The following is a 21858-nucleotide window of genomic DNA, read 5'->3' as shown; positions in this document are numbered from 1 at the left end:
TCCGCTGCCTAGGTTAACAACTAGCTGAGCATGCCATGAGGTAGTTAAGATCTTGTAAAGACCTTTATGGCCCTCCCCCGTAAATGGTCCTTTATGAGCTTCTAAAAGGTCCTTGAGATTATGGCCAATGCGCCAATTGGTCTTATACATATGACCGGCTATCAAGAAAAGAACTGCAATAGCCAAATGATGATGCGCAGTATCGGTCAACCACAGACCCCCCGTTACTGGATTTAATCCTCCACAAAAAGTCAAAAATTCTGAATATTCCGACCAATTCAGGGTTAAAAATGGGGTCAATCCCTTAGCAAAACTGGGATAAAGTTGAGCCAAAAGATCGCGATTGAAAATAAATTCATGAGGAAGTGGTATCTCTTTAGGATGCACTCCAGCATCTAGAAGTTGGTTAATGGGTAGAGAGACGTGTATTTGGTGTCCTGCCCAAGATAGAGATCCAAGTCCTAGTAACCCTGCTAAATGATGGTTCAACATGGATTCTACTTCCTGGAACCAAACCAATTTTGGGGCATCTTTGTGATAATGGAACCAACCAGCAAAAAGAATTAACGCTGCAAAGATCAATGCACCAATTGCAGTGCAATAAAGTTGTAATTCACTGGTTATTCCAGATGCTCGCCAAATCTGGAAGAACCTAGAGGTTATTTGTATCCCTCGAAAACCTCCACCTACATCCCCATTCAATATTTCTTGGCCTACTATTGGCCAAACTATTTGGGCATTGGGTTTGATGTGAGTGGGATCAGCCAGCCATGCTTCATAATTGGAGAAACGAGCACCGTGATAGTACATCCCACTTAGCCAAATAAAGATGATGGCTAGTTGACCAAAATGAGCGCTAAAGACTTTGCGAGAAATATCTTCCAAATTATTAGTATGGCTATCAAAATCGTGAGCATCAGCATGTAAGTTCCAGATCCAAGTGGTAGTATCAGGACCTTTAGCTAGCGTCCTTGAGAAATGACCAGGTTTGGCCCATTTTTCAAAAGATGTTTTTACAGTATCTCTATCCACTACGACCTTTACTTTCTTTACTTCTGGTTCCGGTGAACGAATGGTCATTGAATTCTCCCCTTTTCGGACGGGACTTAAATAATAAGAAACCTGCCAATAGAAATTAGTGAACTTACGAGAGATATATCTCAACTCGTTTCTCCCTTTATTTTCTAGTTTATGACTGGAGTGACTATGATATGGGAGTCAATCTGAGGCAGGTGTTCAATTCTATTATGACATATCTTTGAGGTGCTCAATGGACCGCGAGCTTTTTTCATGCGAAAAAGCCTTTTTTTTGTAATTTTAAAAAGCAACGGTGATTATTACACCGTTTCTAGATGGATAAATAAATATATCTGTATATATGGATATATATATATCTATATATATATATATATATATATATATATATATATATATATATATTTATCCATCTATTGATACTCCTCCGTATGTCCCATATAAAAGGCCATCCATTATAAATCGTTATTCATGGATCATTAATGAAAAAAATATCCGGATGGATTTTACCCCTATTAAGAAGATCCATCAACAATCCAAAATCAGATTTGGTATTCTTTTTATATTGTAAATATATTCCTATAAGATGTCGACGAAATAGAATCTAATTTTTGGGAATATTCTGGAAAAATCCCATTGATTTCGAGTCAGATATTCAATAATGAAAACGATTTCCCAATAATAGAAACTCTCATTCTCCAAAGCGTCCTATAATCTTTAACCAATTTTGTGCTTCGATGTAATTTCCCGGAGCAAGTGCTATAGCTTGTTCCCAATACTCAGCAGCTTGATCGAACCAAGCCTCCGCAATTTCAAGATCTCCCTGTCGAATGGCCTGTTCTCCTCGGTCGGGATAGGTAAACTTGGAAAAGTTTTCTTCCCTCAGAACCATACTTGAGAGTTTCCTACCTCATACGGCTCAATCCACTATTCTTTAGTCCTCTACCAAAATTTCCAAAGAATTGGAGATGATTCATTGGGAGTTCATATTAACCAAAGGACCAAAAAAAGTCAATGACATGAGTTTCTGATTTAACTTCCAATCAATTCAATGATCAGGTTCTATCTTTTCTCCTACCCTCAAAAAGATGAAGTATATCTCTTTCTATACTTCAGATTGATCGTCCAAATCAAAGTCTTTTTGCAAGGTAACTATCTCAGTTCCGTATAGAATTTTTGGAGAGTACTCTCTGGCTAGAGTACTTCACATCTTTAGGATCTGATGCTACACCGCTGCTCAATAGCTTAGTAGATCAACTCTATTACATAAGTTGATTCCTGATTCTTGTCAATGAGCAAATTTGATCGTATCAGCCCGAACCTTCTTTCAATAATTGATCTTTATGGTGCTTCCATCATCAATTGAATTTATTATCCATGGAATATTTAGGCTCTATTTATTCATATTCGAGCTCCTATGAGAGTTTTTTTCGCTACAGCTGATAAAATACCGTTACTTGGGACGGTGCATATGTAGAAAGCCTTTTCTTTTGTCCTTACTCGTAGTAGTTATTAACTAAGTTATTCTATGGTACAGATAGTCGCACGTAATGACAGATCAAGGCCGTATTATTAAGAGCTTGTGGTAAGGATGGGTTCCGTTCTAATGCTTGGAAATAATATTCCAAAGCCTTCGTATGTTCCCCATTACTTGTATGCACAAGACCTATATTATATAGTATATAACTTCGATCATAAGGATCAGTTTCCAGTCGCATAGCTTCATAATAATTTTGTAAAGCTTCCGCATATTCCCCTTCTAATTGAGCTGACATTCGTTACGGTCGTTCATTCCATTGAAATGATCTCCGCTTCAAAACCGTACACGAGATTCCCACCTCGTACGGCTCCTCCTTTCTTTACAGTAGGTAATATGGGGAGTAATCCATGGAATTGAAAGAAAAAAAAATATTCTGACCCAATATTATGAATTAACAGGGGCTAGTGTATTTCCAATGAATCTCTAGCCATCCTTCCTGCAAAGATTCTTTTCCAAATACCAAGGATCTTACTACTAGGAATGGAACCTCTAACAATTTCTTTGTTCTTAATGCCCTGTATTCTCCGGGGATTAATCACTTCAACAATCTCTGATGGTTCCATTATAAGTGTATCCGAAGTACAAACGAGATGGATGTTTGTTGTCCCAACCATTCTCACTACCCTTCAGAAAAGGGTAATGCATATGGGCTATAACGAAGATTTTGTGTTGTCGATTTCCATACGTAGTGCTTTCTCCCCTCATGCGCGCCTATCAAATAGGTTCAACTATACAAGCAAGGCCTATTGCATAGGTGTAACCTTTCGCTCGGTACTAAAATCCTCAGGAGATGAAAGCATCTAAAGGTGCATTGACCGGGGATACACGACAGAAGGAATTGTTCTATCTCCAGAACTCACCTTCACTGAGCGTAAGTTTTATTTTACCCAATTTTTATTCCCGAATACCTTACCTTTTCTTTCCCCAAAAAAGAAGAACAGAAAAAATATCAAATCACACCATCTCTGTAATAGGTAAATGCTTCTTTCTCCCCCGGAGCCATCGGGATTATTCGCAATAATATATCTGCTACAATTGTGAAGGTCTTATCAATAAAATTGTCATTTCTCTGAGATCTAGGCATAGTCAATTACAGATTTGATAATTTCCTTCATTCCCTTACGCAAATGATTCCATGAACGAAATTTTTTTCTGGTGCACAATACCATAAAATGGATTTCCTTACAATCGTAAATATGTTCTCATTCTATCTATTCCAATCTATTCTTTAAAATTAGAATAGATAGGGAATAAATTGAATAATTGTTCATTAGTAACATGAATAATAATGGAAAAAGGCTCGTATTGAAAGAATAATAGATTGGGTAAACTCGGGAAGTCCAATTCGATTATGATCCGAACAAAGAAAGAGTTAAACGATCGAGCATTGCATAATGAGGATGAAATTCCTACCCAGCAATTGTGTGCTTTATCCATATAGATAAAAGAATATCGGGAAAATATAGTCATCATGACACAGGATCATTGCCAAAGAATTAGTTCTTATACAATTGATAAGATGATCACTACAGATCTATATATTATCATAATATGGAATGGATCAGTTAATCTATCTTAAATTCTTGATTAGGCAATCCGAATACGTCAGATTAACCGGGATGATTGAGGATTTCCTAAAATAAGAGGAAGTTGTAAAAAATGTCCTTTCATCTTTCCGGGGGGATTGAATCATTACCTTATTTATTATCTATTTATTTCCGAAAGATTGAACTGTTCATACCCGAAAAAAAAGAATTTGTTTCGTAAGGAAGTTGCTATTGACTCATTTTATTAATTAGAACCAAGAGATCTCATAGGAAAGATGGTCAAGCGGTTCAAGGCGTAGCGTTGGAACTGCTATGTAGGCTTCTGCTTACCGAGGTTTCGAATCCCTCTCTTTCTGTATCTTCGCCCTACTATCTATTTTCTTCTCATCCATTTTTTTTCCAATCTATTGAATCCCAATAGGACTATTTCCTAATTCCAGGATCAATCTACCTCTATTTGTAATAGAGAAAATAGAATGAACATCGGTTCGTGGTATGGGAAAAGTAAAGACTATTTTAAGAAGCAATAAAAAAAAAGTATCGCGGATAACAAGTAACATACGTAAGGATTATAAAATGTCTCCTTCGGGGAAGGGAAAAAGAAGGGAGAAGAACATAATTTCCAGATGCCCAGCAACCAACCCACCCCTCTCTTTCATTTCATTCTCAATTCAAGCTTGACGGGAATAATACTCTACAACCAGCAATTCATTAATCTTCAAATTGATCCATTTACTATCTATTATTTGATTGATGAATCCTTTATATTGTAAGGAATGAAAAGTCAAATGATTTGGCAATTTATCCCTCTGGAATAGATCTATATTCTTCTTAATGATAGCTCTCAATCTTTGTTGATCTCTTATAGTAATCACATCTTGAGGTTTGCAAGGGTAACTTGGTATATCTACCATATGGTCATTGACCCGGATATGTCCATGATTCACTAATTGTCTAGCTCCGGGAATGGTGGGAGCCATACCCAATCGAAAAAGAATATTATCCAAACGCATTTCAAGTAATTGCAATAGGACCTGACCCGTTGAGCCTTTGGCTCTTCTAGCAATACAAACATATTTCAGCAATTGTCGCTCCGTTAGTCCGTAATGAAAACGCAATTTCTGTTTTTCTTCTAGCCGGATACGATATTGAGATATTTTCCTGGAAGAAGACCGGTTCATAGAATCCTTTCTGTTTTTGGGTCTTTTACTAGTGAGACCTGGTAAAGTTTTCAGACAACGTATTATTTTTAAACGAGGTCCCTGATAATGGGACATAGAAACTCCTTATTCAATTAACAAATAGTGCTAGAAAGAATAAAGAATAGTATAACCCGTATGAGCACTACTGGAATTCTTTTATATGGAAAATGAAGATCTTTCTCCAATTTGTTATTGATCCTAATAGCTCCAATCATTTCATTCATCCCGTTCCTAGTTGGGAGTAAATGATCATGGCATGACGGACCCGACGAACGATCGTAAGAGTATTCTCCATTCCATCTTGATCCTAACAAAACTTTGTGGATTATGGAAATGAGAGGAACGGAACAGAAAAGAGCCAGCTATCGGGATCGAACCGATGACCATCGCATTACAAGTGCGATGCTCTAACCTCTAAGCTAAGCAGGCTCGATGGAATATCACTCCCCATGTCATTAGGGTGAGATCCATAGATTCCTTTGTAATCCTAACGATTATAGCGCGAATCAAATTCAATGACGCAATCCAGATTACGATTACAACGGAACATCGTTTGAATGTAGATTCTTTCAAGGGAAAGAAAGGAGAAGTAAGGGTCAATTGATATCGATCATTTTACTCACTCTTCCAAATCGACTAGGGGAGGATAATAACATTGCATTTCAAATGGATAAATAATATAATGATTCCCAGTCATATTCGATTGGGGTAGAGATAGAGAAGGGGAGAGAAGGGGAGTAGGGGAGGATATTTCTCCCACCCAATATTGAGCAAATATCCAATGAATAATGCTGATGGATATTACATAATAGGATTAGATCAAGGTATGATCTTGTTCTTCGAGAAGGGGATATGGAGGAATTGGTAGACACTATGGACTTGATCGAATTGAGCCTTGGTATGGAAACCTACTAAGTGATAGCTTCCAAATCCAGGGAACCCTGGGATATTTTGAATGGGTAATCCTGAGCCAAATCTGGTTCATGAAGACAATGTTTCTTCTCCTAAGATAGGAAGGGGATAGGTGCAGAGACTCAATGGAAGCTATTCTAACGAATGAATCTCATTTGGTCCAATACTGTAGTTATAGAACGATCTATTTACACCTCAAAAATGGAGAGAGATGTTATATAACATCAGACAAAACTGGCGATCAGAACTTGAATTGTTCCAAGCATTTTATTCATAAGATAGATGCCAGATTCGAGTTGAAGTACTGATTTGACATTAAGTAATCCAATTATGAACTTATCTACTCTAGATGGAGAATTGAATTATTTTTTGGAATAAATGGTTGGACGAGGATAAAGATAGAGTCCAATTCTACATGTCAATGTAAACAACAATGCAAATTGCAGTAGGAGGAAAATCCGTTGGCTTTATAGACCGTGAGGGTTCAAGTCCCTCTATCCCCACCCAGGTTCGTTCCCGAACGGACTGATCTATCTTCTCCAATTCCATTGGTTCGAATCCATTCTAATTTCTCGATTCTTTTACCTCGCTATTTTTTTTTTCATGAAGAGAAGAAATTAGAACATGAATCTTTTCATCCATCTTATGACTAGTTGAGTTGATCTGTTAATAAGCTGATCATATGATCAATTGATTTTGTGATATGTGATCTACATAGATTAGATCATTTTGAAATTATTCAATTGCAGTCCATTTTTATCATATTAGTGACTTCCAGATCGAAAATAATAAAGATCATTCTAAAAACTAGTAAAAATACATTTTTACTTATTTTTAGTTGACACAAGTTAAAACCTTGTACCAGGATGATCCACAGGGAAGAGCCGGGATAGCTCAGTTGGTAGAGCAGAGGACTGAAAATCCTCGTGCCACCAGTTCAAATCTGGTTCATGGCAAGATGTCAATATCCATGTCTCCATATCCATCTATCTAAATCTATTCTATCTAGATGTATATCTACATACGGAGACACCCTGATCAACATAGATAGATGGATCAATATGTTCTCTCCCTCTTCTTTGCTCATATTGTCCCTCTCTGTCCGTTCCAATTGAATCACGATACTCTGTACATATAAAAAAGTAGGATCGAGAACTCAGAAGTCAAGATTTGACGGTGGGACTGATAATTCGGCACTAGTCGGAATCTATTCATCCTATTCCATCCGAATCGAAATGGGATAGATTATCCTAATGATAGATCTATAATTGCAGAGTTGAAGTAGATCCAAACGTTGCAGAGGGTATCTCGAAAGTAGATTCGAATTGAGGTTCATAAGATTGATGTAATAACTTTTGACCATAGTTTCTAGTATGAATACTGGATCCAATATGATGATCCCTATGATTTATAGTGAAATATTTTATTCTTTCCTTGTTGGAGTTCGGGCCTCATATATCCATCGAACTATCTTTTCTTTCACGAAGTTTCGTTATAGCATCTATAATAGCCTCTGGTTCAGGTGGGCAATCTGGCGAATAGACATCCACAGGAATTAACTTATCTACTTTGCAAACGGTACTATAGTAATCTGTACCAAACATTTCTCTGTGATAGTACATGCTCCAGGGCAACTACATATTTTGGTTCCGGCATTTGAAATCTCACTACAGAAGGAGCCTTTTTCATGGTCACAGTCCCCGCTGTTATAATGAGGTAAGCTCGTCTAAGTCTAGATCTTGGTAACGGACCGTAACGATCGGAGTCGAATCGTGAATCTATTAATGAAGCGAATTTGATGAAACCACAATTAATACTGTAAAGGAGTGTTCATAAACTGGAGAGTCTGGCCCAATTCGTTCGACAGATCGTTTGGGGTAGTTTAAATATCTGGATTCAAAATTGTTTGATCGAGTAAAGGTAACTTCATAGGATTCATCATTGGCTTTATGTCATTTTGTACTTCCCTCCCCCACTCGGAAATTAAGGACCATTCCAATGTTCCTCTTCGCCACGCATGGACTAAACCAACGATGAAAATAAGCATGAGAATTGAAGCTCCTATAAATGCAGATATACCCTGTATACTAGAACTCATAGCCCATAGAGAAAGGGAGACTGTTCCAACATCAAGAACAACAAGAACTGGAGCGAACATATAATGATCTTAGATCGGATCCAAGTATCTTCCCATTGGTTCGATACTTGATTCGTAACTAGTAGTCCGGTTCTTGACCAATGGGAGCCAAAGATCTGGAAATAAAGGATGCAAGAATAGGTAGGAATGAGACTATATATTAATGAAAATATCCAGCCAGAAAGTATTATATTAGGGAAATAGGAACATGAATATACTCCTTTGAAATAGATCAAATTCTTATATTTTTACGTCAACTTCTTCATTATTATCCCACCCACCATGAGTGGAAGACCAAAGGACCGAACAATAAATACAATCAATTCTAATTGATTCACATATTTTGTTTCGTCCATGGCTTATTATCAAATTAATTCAATGAAATGTTATTTGAATGTCTATTGAGAATATTTGACATGAATCAAGTATGAGAGAAAGAATGTAAATGGGTCCCAATCCCGAACTACCCAATTTTAGATCTGAGTCTATACTCATATTATAGAATGAATATGTTGATGATCTTTATCCAGCATCCATGGCTGAATGGTTAAAGCGCCCAACTCATAATTAGCGAACTCGCGGGTTCAATTCTTGTTGGATGCAGGGGAACTGCACATATCTAGTATTGATGGAATGGTAAGAAGTATGAAGAATAACACCAAACAATTGAAGCATACCAAGCCTTTCAATAAAATGAATGAAAGGCTTGGTATGCTTCAATTAAGCAATACACAATAACAATCCATCAGAGTATTATCCACCTATTGAAATAGATTCAAAAGCGGTTAGATCCAGAGGAAAGTTGTGAGCATTACGTTCGTTCATAACTTCCATACCTAAACTATGATATATCTGTATAATTAAATTGGTATATGATCCGATATAATAATAGCTACAGGCTTTACGGGAAAAAAAAAGGAGAAAAGGAGGGAAAAAATTTATGGATGAAGTGAAATATCCAGTACTTACGGAGAAAAGTATTCGTCTATTGGAAAGGAACCAATATACTTTTAACGTCGATTCACAATCGAACAAAACAAATATTAAAAATTGGATTGAAAATTTCTTCGATGTTAAAGTAATAGCTATGAATAGCTATCGCCTCCCTGAAAAAGGAGGAAAGAGAGTGTCAATGATAGGACATCCAATACGTTGTAAACGTGTGATTATTACACTTAGAACCGGTGATTCTATTCCACTCTTTTCAGAACAATAAGATTTCAAATTTGAAACTAAATGGCCATTCGTTCATATAGAATTTTAACTCCGGATACACGCAATAGATCTGTATCAGGTTTTGATGGAAGAGTGCAGTTGGACCCGCAGAAGAAATTGACCTCTGGACAACATCATTGTTGGAAAGGTCGTAATGGAAGAGGAATTATTACTGCAAGACACAGGGGAGGGGGTCACAAGCATCTGTATTGTCAAATTGATTTTCGACGGAATAAGGAACACATATCAGGAGAAATTGTAACCATAGAATACGACCCTAATAGAAGTGCATACATTTGCAAGGTGCATTACAAGAATGGCGATAAGATGTATATTCTGCATCCCAGAGGGGTCATGATTGGAGATACTATTCTTTCTGGTCCAAAAGCTCCTATATCAATAGGAAATGCCCTACCTCTAAGTGCGGTTTGAATTATTAATTTACGTGATCGGAAGCAACCGATTGGGTTTACAACAAAACCTATAAATCTATCACTGATCCAACTAGGACACTTTTACGGGACGAACCCCAAAGGGAAACTGAGGATAAATGATAGCAGGTGATTGGATTCAAAAATTGTTCATATCGGATCATTGGTTCCGAAGATATAATAATATGGAGAGGACCTGATTGTTTGTCCGAAGCATGAACAAAATGGGATAGAGGCACCCTCTAAAAAGACAAGTTACTCACATTTGATCTGATGGTCAGAGGCGGATTCGGAGCTGGACAGTGGTAGTAATTCCCAAAATAGAAAGATGGGGAGAGGAAAAAAGTAAAAAGAGAGAGAAGAGAAAAAGATGTTTAATATGCCTCCTACGTTATCCATAACATACGAAAGTATTAGCGTAATTTGATAAAGTCATTCATTCTAAATGCTACATAAAGAATATAAGCCAGATGATGGAATAGAGAGACCTAAGATGTAGAGAATCGGGACATAGAGAATACAATAGATGCTCCTTCTCATCTCGATTATATTTATTCAATATATGTGAATATAATATACATCCAGAAAGTTGTATGCCCTGAGAGAGGCTTGTACAGTTTGGGAAGGGATTTTTATTCATCGGAATAAGAGTCTACTTCAACCAATATGCCCTTAGGCACGGCTATACACAACATAGAAATAACACTTGGAAAGGGTGGACAATTGGCTAGAGCGGCAGGTGCTATAGCAGAACTGATCGCAAAAGAAGATCGATCGGCCACATTAAGATTACCATCTGGAGAAGTTCGTTTAATATCTGAGAACTGCTCAGCCACAATTGGACAAGTGGGTAATATCACTGTAAACAATAGAAGTTTCGGTAAAGCCGGAGCTAAACGTTGGTTGGGTAAGCGTTCTGAGGTAAGAGGAGTAGCTATGAACCCTGTAGACCATCCTCATGGAGGTGGGGAAGGAAGAACCCCAATTGGCAGGAAAAAACCTGTGACCCCCTGGGGCTATAGTGCACTTGGAAAGAAAAGTCGGAAGAGAAATAGATACAGTGATGCTTCAATCCTTCATCGACGTGAGTAAGAATGGTTGGATATCCATAAAAAAAAAGGAAAGAAAGGTAATTGATCATGGCACGTTCACTGAAAAAAATCCTTTTGTGGTTAATCATTCATTGAGGAAAATTAAAAATCTAAACATAAAAGAAGAAAAGAAGATAATAGTTACTTGGTCCCGGGCATCCGTCATTGTACCCGAAATGATCGGTCATACAATTGCTGTTCATAATGGGAGGGAACATTTACCCATTTATGTAACAGATCGTATGGTAGACCACAAATTGGGGGAATTTGCACCTACCCTACTTTTTTAGGGACATGCAAGAAACGATAAGAAATATCGTTGTTAATTGAGAAAGACTTGTCATTCATTAGGGAGGATGGAGTCAATGGGAAATAATAGTCCAGGTCCAGAGATACGAGCTTTGGCGAGAAATATACGTATATCTGCTCATAAAGCGCGTAGAGTAATTAATCAAATTCGTGGTCGTTCATATGGACAAGCACTTATGATATTGGAACTGATGCCTTATGGGGCCTGTTATCCCATATCACAATTAATTCATTCTGCGGCGGCGAATGCAAATCACAATATGGGTTTGAACAAAGCCAATTTACTCGTTGGTAGAGTTGAAGTGAATGAGGGTGTTGTTTTTAAAAGGATTCAACCTAGAGCTCAGGGACGCGGTTATCTAATACAGAAACCCACTTGTCATATAACTATTGTATCGGAGGAAATCTCCAGATCGAATGATCCGATTATGTCAATAGAATCCCGAAAAAAAGGATATGTATGGCGCAGAAAATAAATCCACTTGGTTTTAGACTTGGTGTAACTCAAAATGAGCGTTCCCATTGGTTCGCACAACAAAGGAATTATTCCAAAGATCTCCGAGAAGATCAAAAAATGCGTACTTGCATTGAAAACTATGTACGAACGCATATAAAGAGCTCCTTGAATTATGGAGGAATTGCACGTGTAGAGATTCACAGAAAGATCGATTTGATTAAGGTCAAAATATATATTGGATTTCCCAACTTGTTGTTAATAGAAGGTAGGGGTCAAGGAATTGAAAAATTAAGAAACGATGTACTAAATATGCTCGATTCTGTGGACCGAAAACTTCACATTGCTATAGAAAAAGTTGTGAAACCCTATAGAAAACCTAATATTCTTGTAGAGTATATTGCCCTACAACTAGAGAAGAGAGTTCCATTCAGAAAAACAATGAAGAAAGCTATTGAACTGGCTGAACGGGAAGAGGTAGAAGGTATTCAGATCCAAATTGCAGAACATCTCGATGGAAAGGAAATTGCCCGGGTCGAATGGGACAGGGGAGGTAGGGTTCCCCTACAGACAATTCAGGCTAGGATTGATTATTGTTATTATCCGGTTAAAACCATCTATGGAGTTTTAGGGATAAAAATTTGGATTTTAGAAGAGTAGGAATAATTCCAGGGATCATCAATTCTATCAAATCGAATAGAAATTAGATTTACCATTTTGGAACCGTGCTATGCTTAGTGTGCGACTCATTGGAATCGAGCTTTTCATTCTTTTCCGAAGTTATGTTATGGAGAACTCGAAATAAGAACGGATTGGTATCTATAAATAAACTAGAGACTAACTCATTGCTTCATATTGCCAAGATCCAATAACTATGGGTAGATACTATCACCTCGTAAATACTTTCTTCCAGGAGAGAAAAAATGATATTTTGATCTCTCGTGAAGCGAGAAAGGTGTTTGGTAATGCAGAAAAAGAAGAAAAAGGAGAAATATTCTCCCAATATTGTATGGTTCATTAACTACCCTCCAAAAAGCAGTGTGATAAAGCATAAGAATCATCCTGATTCATTCAAGCAAGATTGAAGGAATTCAGTTTATGAAGGAGAAAGAGCTTCGGGTCGATGGAAACTAAGGAAATTGATTCCGTAACAGATGAAAAGAAAGCTCCATTGCGGAGGGAAGATCTGGGCATTTAGATAGAAGCTATGGAACGATGGAACCTATGACTGCATAAGATCATATAGGAATCTTAATCATTCATTGGATAGGATGGTGAAATAAACCAAAAACCAATTAATCTCATTGGAGTCTATAGGTAAGTCGACCCCATGGAGCAAATACTGGAAGAGTAAATATTCGCCTGTGAAATTCTTTATTAAGACATTGGATGGAAATTTAAGAGTTATTCGTCCTGTAAATTAGATTCCATATACAATATGTGTAATGCATAGATATAGACTCATTTATCTACACATTGATTATTCACGAGGAGCCGGATGAGAAGAAACTTTCATGTTCGGTTCTGGATTAGAGATGGGATCAAAATACTATTAACCATCGACTATAACCCAAAAAGAACAAAATTTCGTAAACAACATAGGGGAAGAATGAAAGGAGTATCTTACCATGGCAATCACATTTGTTTCGGTAGATTCACTCTTCAAGCACTTGAACTCGCTTGGATCACATCTGGGCAGATAGAAGCCAGACGAAGAACTGTTAATCGTTATGCCCGTCGTGGCGGAAAAATATGGGTACGTATATTTCCCGACAAACCTATTACAATGAGACCTGCAGAAACACGTATGGGTTCCGGGAAAGGATCTCCCGAATATTGGGTATCTGTCATCAGACCAGGTCGAATACTTTATGAAATGGGCGGAGTATCCAAAACCGTCGCTAGAGCAGCTGCTAGAATAGCTGCATACAAAATGCCTATACGTACTTAATTTGTTACTACTTAACCCAACCCATCCATACAGAATCAAAGAGTTATTTCTGGTGGAAGAAGATTACTAGTTCGTCAGAACTCTTCCTTTTTTTCATGTTATCTGCCGAGGTAAAAAATATTTTGGAGGAAAAATGATTCAGTCTCAAACTTATTTGAATATAGCGAATAACAGTGGAGCCCGAAAAATAATGTGTATTCGAGTTCTAGGAGCAAGTAATCGTAAATGAGCTCATATCGGTGATGTTATCATTGCTATAATTAAAGAAGCAGTACCTAACATGCCCCTGGAAAAATCGGAAGTAGTTAGAGCCGTAGTTATACGCACCTGTAAAGAATTTGAACGTGACAATGGAATGATGATACGATCTGATGACAATGCAGCCCTTGTCATTGATCAGGAAGGAAATCCAAAAGGAACTCGAGTTTTTGGTCCGGTTGCTCAGGAATTGAGACAATTGAATTTCACGAAAATAGTTTCATTGGCTCCCGAAGTATTTTAAGTACTGATAGATCTTGTAAGAATCTTTGACTTAAGGTTCATCAAATGGTACATGGATCAATTAAATTCATTGCACCTCAGGCATATTCCTCAAAGAAGATCGAACATGCCTTTTATATCGAGACCAGGAATTCCTAAGAATTCGTTCATCATGGGCAATGATACTATTACCAATCTAATTACTTCTATAAGAAACGCTGACATGGTAGAAAAAGGAACGGTTCGAGTAACAACTACTAATATTACCAAGAACATTGGAAGGATCCTTTTACGAGAAGGTTTTATAGAAGATGTTAGGGAACATCAGGAAGGCCAAAAATATTTTTTGATATCGACTTCAAAATATCGGAGAAGGAAGAAAAGGACATATATGACCACGTCAAAGCGTACCAGCAAACCTGGTTTGAGAATTTATTCTAATTATCGAGAAATTCCAAAAGTTCTAGGTGGAATGGGGATCGTAATTCTTTCTACTTCCCAAGGAATTTTGACGGATCGAGAAGCTCGACAAAAAAAAATTGGAGGAGAAATTTTATGTTATGTATGGTAATTAATCCAAATGTTGTCCAAAAATATTTATTCTGTAAGATATCCCCATAGTATGAAAAGTCGTAGCAAGTCGAGACACCATTCATCTTCATCCAAGCACGTTAGTCAAGTTTTTGAATCAAAAGAGGAGGAGATTCGATGAAGAAACAGAATCTGATCCATGCGGAAGGTTTGGTTACTGAATCACTCCCCAACGGTATGTTTCGAGTTCTGACAGATAATGGATGTCAGATTCTGACTCATATTTCGGGTAGGATTCGACGTAATTCCGTACAAATACTACCAGGAGATAGGGTCAAGGTCGAATTAAGTGCTTATGATTTAACCAAAGGACATATAATATATAGACTTAGTAACAAATCTTCAAACGATTGAATCACCTTTTGAACATCCAATAGGGATCGAGAATCACAGATGAAACAGACTCTCTGTCTCAGAAAACAAAATGTAATATGAGCAAATTGGAGGGTCACAAATATGAAAATTCGTGCGTCTATTCATAGAATTTGTGGAAAATGTCGACCAATTCGTAGACGGAAACGAGTTATGATAATTTGTTCTAATCCGAGACATAAGCAAAAACAGGGGTAATCCTCTTCTATATCAATTAACGGATCTAGTGGTAAAATAGATTTCGATATGCATTTTTCGAACTGAACTCATAATGATTAATATGTCAAAAACTATAAAAAGAATTGGTTCACGTAGGAATGAACATCGAGTACTCAAAGGAGTTATTTACGTTCAAGCAAGTTTTAACAATACCATAGTGACTGCTACAGATGTACGGGGACAAGTTCTTTCTTGGTCTTCTGCTGGTGCCTATGGATTCAAAGGTACAAGGAGAGGTACACCATTTGCTGCCCAGATTGTAGCAGAAAATATTATTCGTGCATTAATGGATTGGGGTATGGAATGAGTAGAAGTTATGATAAGTGGCCCTGGTCGAGGGAGAGATACAGCATTACGAACCATTCATAGAAGTGGCATACTATTAAGTTTTGTACGTGACGTAACCACTATGCCACATAATGGATGTAGACCTCCCAAAAAGAGACGTGTGTAAGAATTGAATGAATTTCAAGAGAAAGAAATGATTTAATGATCTAATCAAATATTCTTGGTATGATTCGAGATGAAATCTCAGTCTCTATTCAGACACTACGATGGAAATGCATCGAATCCAGAGCATACAGTAAGCGTCTTCATTATGGCCGTTTTGCTCTATCCCCGCTCCGCAAAGGTCGAGCCGATACAATAGGCATCGCAATGTGAAGAGCTTTACATGGAGAAGTAGAAGGAACATGTATCACACGTGTAAAATTAGAGAACATAAAACATGAATATTCCGCGATAATAGGTATTGAAGAATCAGTACATGACATTTTGATGAATCTAAAAGAAATTGTATTTAGAAGTGACTCGTAAGGAATCCGAGAAGCTTATATTTATATTGTTGGACCCAGAAATGTAACTGCTCAAGATATCATATTACCACCTTCTGTGAAAATAATTGATACTACACAACATATAGCTAGACTTACTAAATCAATTACTTCTGATATCAGATTACAAATTGAAAAAAATCGCAGATATATTATACATAGTCCAAATAATTATCAGGACGGAATTTTTCCTATAGATGCTGTTTTTATGCCTGTTCGCGATGTGAATTATAGTATTCATTCCTATGGGAGCGGAAATGAAATACGAGAAGTCCTTTTCCTAGAAATATGGACGAATGGGGGGTTAACTCCTAGGGAGGCACTGTACGAAGCTTCTCGAAATTTGATCGACTTATTTATTCCCTTCCTGCATGGAGAGGAACAGAACATCGATGGAATGAACAATAAAAAAGGGTCTAATATGCTTCCCTTCCCCCTTTCATACGTATTGACTGATACGGGGGAAACGAAAGAAAAAATAGCATTTCAACTTATTTTCATTGACCAATTAGAGTTACCCCCAAAAACCTATAACTCCCTCAGAAGAGCCAATATACATACATAATTGGACCTCTTAAATTACAGTCGAGAAGATCTAATGAGAATTGAACACTTAGGGAAGGAATCTGTCGAACAGGTATTAGAAGTTCTACAAAAACTTTTTGCAATTGATCCACCCAGGAATTAGTTTCGGGTTCATAAAATGGTTGGTTTCATTTCATCTCTTCATTTCCTTTACCCAAGTTCTTTTGGAGAGTCATGAGAATCTTTGACATATCTCTCTTTCGTGGAATATTCGAAAGAAATATCTGACAAGATGGGTATATCTAGGGAGATATAATTTGTCTTAAAGGAACTACTCCCTAGATATATGAATAAAAAAATTGAAATATTTTTATATTCGACAGTTGGATCAAATTGGATTGGAAAAGACCTAAAGTTAAAGATTCATCAATAGGCAACGCTGCCCCAATACCTAACCAAAGGGCTACTGCAGTACCGATCAAGGATACTGTTGTAGCTACTGGACGACGAAATGGATTCTGAAATTGATTCACATTCTCTAGAAAAGGCACCGTCAATGATCCCGCAGGTACTGAGCCCATTAAAAGGACACCTAATAATTTGCTAGGTACTGTACGAAGTATTTGGAATATAGGGAAAAAATACCATTCGGGCAATATCTCCAAAGGAGTTGCAAATGGATTTGTTGGTTCACCAATCATTGATGGCTCTAGAATCGCTAAACCTATTGTACATGCAATAGTACCTAAAATTACTACTGGAAAAATATATGAAAGATCATTGGGCCAAGCGGGCTCTCCATAATAATTATGTCCCATACCTTTAGCTAATTTAGCCCTTAATACAGGATCATTTAGGTCAGGTTTCTTTGTTATTGGGATAAGTAGATCTTTATGGATCTATTTGATCCAGGTGGATATTAGTGGCCACCTGCCAAGTCCACCTAGACCCCCACCATTGTCTTTCTCAGCATTTTCAGTTTCCTTAATTATAGCACAACTTACTATTTTTAGCAGTTTTTCAGGTCCTGAACTTCCGGAGCCGTTTTGAGACCCTAAACGACGTTTTTTGGGGAATCCGGGGGCAACATGGGTTCGAACAATGTTTCCCGTTCCAACAATGATAGTGCTTGGATAGATCTTTCTAATGAGCTATTCTACGCGTCAAACGGAGATCATATGCCAAAGTTACGACCCCGGGAAGTTGATGTACCAATTTACCCCAAACGGGGCCCACAGTTTGGCGTTTCATCTCCTAGGGTTAGGTTTTGGAATGTTAAGGGTTTTCCATTGTTTCTCAACAATAAATAGGCCTTCGAGCCTCATTGTAACACAGTTCAGAGGCATGTAGCCATCACATCTCTTCTCAGAGATAAGCTACCATCGCCCTAGCTGGTATTTCCATTTCTGATTGTGAGCATATTTCAGTAATTTCCATTAATGAAATGAAGTATTACTTTCGCTGCATCTTTATGTATATGGTTATCTCTGTAATTTGTTGCATTCCTGTTTAAATCTGGATCAGTGGTATCAGAGCAGTCTACTTTTTCTCTATTTTTCTTTGCATGTCCCCAACAAGGTCGGGATATAAGGAGTTAGGGCTTGAACTGGTTGAACCTTTGCAAGACCAGCCTTGTAAATCCCGACGGCCTCCCATGGCAGACGAGAAGAAAGACAAGGGGGCAGGAGATCCCATCAAAATCTTGCTCGAAGAAGCCCTCGAGCGACAACGAAACGCGATGATGGACAGCTTTGCCCAGATCCTTCAGCGGCTACCCAGAAGCGGCGCAACGGCTTCCAGCAGCTACTCTGGAAATGCCACACCTTTTAAGGTACAAGTTAATTTTGAAATCCCCATATTCGAGGGTCAGATAGACGCAGATGTCGTAGATAAATGGTTAAATCTGCTAAAGGGTTATTTTTCTGTTCATGAATTTTCGAGTCGGGAAAAGATTGTTTTTGCTCTTCTCAAAGCAGCCTCCCACGTCAAGGACTGGTGGGAAACCTACTGCGAGCAAAAGGATGAAAGTACTGGCTCACTATTTTCAGCTGCACCCACCTGGGATTCGTTCCGGGATGCCATCAAGGAGCAGTACTACCCTGTCGGAAGCTATGAGGATGAATACATAAAGTGGACCACGCTGCGGCAGGGAAGGGACCAAGACGTGCCGGAGTTCACCAATCTTTTCCATACCCTTCGCACAAAGTTGGGTGTCAAGGATTCGAAGCAACATTTGATACTCAAATACCGTGGCTGCTTGCACAAGTACATCCAGGAAGAAATACAATTCCTAAACATCCCCTCGCTTGGCGCAGCGTACCAATATGCCATCAAGGTCGAGCAGAAGTTTAAACAAAAGAAGCGAGACTTTGGGTCTGCGAATCCAAAGTAGGGGAAAGGTGCCCCCAAACCACAGAACAAAGGACAAAGCCAAGGCGGGACAACCCAAGACAACTAGCCGAAGCTGCAAGCAAAGAACAGCGTCGCGAAGCCGAGAAAGGACACTGGAAAATGGTGTGAGTTCCATAAGAGCTCCACTCACAACACAAGTGAGTGTCGGGCCAAGCAGTCACTGGTGGCTGAGCTAAAGGTTTCAGAATCAGATGCATGTTCCGACTTTGAGTCAGAACCCGATAAGGGGTATGAAAAAGGGAAGCATATCATTGATGCGGATCCCAGCGCCACTGTTGCTACCGCAAAGATCCAGAAAAATGAACCCGAAGATCCAGAGGAGGAGGAGTGTCTCTTCCACTCCCAGATGTGGGTAAAGGGCTCCCCGATACAGTTCATTGTTGATAGCGGGAGTCAAAAGAACCTCATTTCGGCAGAGGTCGTGAAGCGGTTGGGCTTATCGACCACAGCACATCCACAACCATACACCATTGGGTGGCTTCACCAAGGACGAGATCTTCGCGTGAGCCAGCAGTGTCGCCTTCCATACAACATCAAGCCCTTCACAGATGAGGTATTGTGTGAAATTGCTCCCCTTGAAGTTTGTGATGTATTACTAGGACAACCATACTTGTGGAAGCAACATGCTGTGTATGAATCAAGGCCGCGTGCTGTTATTATTACATTGGGAAATAAGTTGTTCAGGATACCAGAGGTAGCACCACCTGCCGCCATCTCTTTGATTACTGCAAAACAATGCAGTAAGATCATTTCCAAAACCAGGAAATTTGTTTTCCTGATGATACGCCCTCAAGGAAAGAAGAAGACAGTGGCCGCGGCCTCCAAACGGGGTCCCTCTGCACGACAACTACAGATGGACAATATTGTGGAGGAGTACGAGGACATCTTCACCTCCCCGGCAGGGGTTCCTCTGCACTGTCAAGTCAAGCACTCCATCGATCTGACCCCAGGTGCGTCGTTACCCAATGGACCAATTTATCGGCGCTCCATTCTAGAGAACAATGAAATCAAGAGACAGATTCAGGAGCTCCTGTAGAAAGGTCACATCCGTCCGAGTTCATCGCCCTGTGGGAGCTCAATCGTGTTGGTACAGAAGAAGGATGGGACGTGGAGACTCTGTATTGACTATCGGGCGCTGAACAAGATCATTGTCCGTAATAGGTACCCGATCCCGTGAATTGATGACCTCCTAGACCAACTAAAGGGGGCGAAATATTTCAGCAAGATCGATCTGAAGTCAGGATATCACCAGGTACCAATCGAACCCTCCGATGTGTGGAAGACTGCCTTCAAATCCAAGGAGGGCCTCTTCGAATGGTTGGTCATGCCTTTCGGATTGACGAATGCTCCTGCAACCTTTATGAGGCTAATGGATGACATCTTGCGGCCATTTACCAACTCCTTTGTAGTAGTATACTTCGATGACACTCTGATCTTCAGCCAGAGTTGGGAAGAGCACCTCCACCACATCCGACAGGTTCTCCAAACACTGCAGCAACACAAGCTATGTGCCAATTTGGAGAAATGCACTTTTGGCATGACCCAGGTTCAGTATCTGGGCCACATCATTGATGAACAAGGTGTGCATGTCGATCCAACCAAGGTCCAAGTCATTTGGGATTGGCCCTCTCCAACCACTCCAACAGAGCTCTGCAGCTTTCTAGGTCTGGCCAACTTCTACCGCAGGTTTGTGTTGGGGTTTTCTCATATTTCTTGGCCCTTGAGTCAAGTCACCAAGGGAGGGGCGAAAGCAAAATTCTTCTGGTCTGAATCTCAACAGAAGGCATTCAGGGAGTTGAAGGATCGCCTCTGCATGGCACCAGTGCTCGCGTTACCAGATTTACAACAACCATTTGAGGTCGAGACAGATGCCTCTGACTATGCTATTGGGGCAGTCCTTACTCAACATGGACATCCAGTGGCATATCACAGTGAAACACTTTCAGACACAGTCCGGAAGTACCCCACTTATGATAAAGAGATGTATTCCATTGTACAGGCCTGCCGACAATGGAAGCATTACATTTTGGGGAAGGAAACGGTCATCCACATAGACCACCGACCCCTGCAGTTCATACAGACCCAAGGGAAATTGCAGAATGATCGCCATCAGTAGTGGTCTACATACCTGCAACAGTTTCACTTCAATATCAAGTATAAAAAGGGCAGCACCAATAATGTTGCAGATTGCCTCAGTCGACCACCGATCATGGCGCTAACCACCGTGCTCAACTCTTGTGGGCACGAGACTTCTGATTGGCCACTTCTCTACAAAAGCGACCCAGAATTCGGCCACACATACCAGACACTCTTGGAGGGTCGGCATGTTGCAGATTTTCACCTCCAGGATGCCCTATTATGCCACCTCGGTCACCTTTGTGTTCCTTCAAGTGAGCGTGCCAAGATGATTTGGGAAGCACACTACAATCAGGCTGTTAGGCATTTCGGGGTCGAGAAAATAGTGGCAGTACTGCAAAATTATTTCTATTGGCCGAATCTTCGACAGGATGTTGGGAAGTACATCCGATCATGTACTGCCTGTGCCATTGCCAAACCGACCATTAAGAAGCATGGCCTCTATACCCCATTGCCTACCCCTAGC

The 21858-nt window shown here is 39.2% G+C and overlaps 1 non-coding gene across 1 annotated transcript; it reads right to left on the bottom strand.

Annotated features, from left to right (window-relative positions):
- Window positions 1–5680: 5680 nt before the first annotated feature.
- Window positions 5681–5753, bottom strand: TRNAT-UGU (transfer RNA threonine (anticodon UGU)). The gene has a single exon. It is a non-coding gene; the product is annotated as a tRNA-Thr (tRNA).
- Between the last annotated feature and the right edge of the window lie 16105 nt (window positions 5754–21858).

Source organism: Pinus tabuliformis, chromosome 4_2, assembly GCF_031772625.1.
Source record: "Pinus tabuliformis cultivar Carrire ecotype Pingquan chromosome 4_2, CPIR1, whole genome shotgun sequence".
NCBI lineage: Eukaryota > Viridiplantae > Streptophyta > Pinopsida > Pinales > Pinaceae > Pinus > Pinus tabuliformis.
The sequence above is the reverse complement of the archived record's forward strand: the minus strand, read 5'-3'. Positions and strand labels throughout refer to the sequence as shown.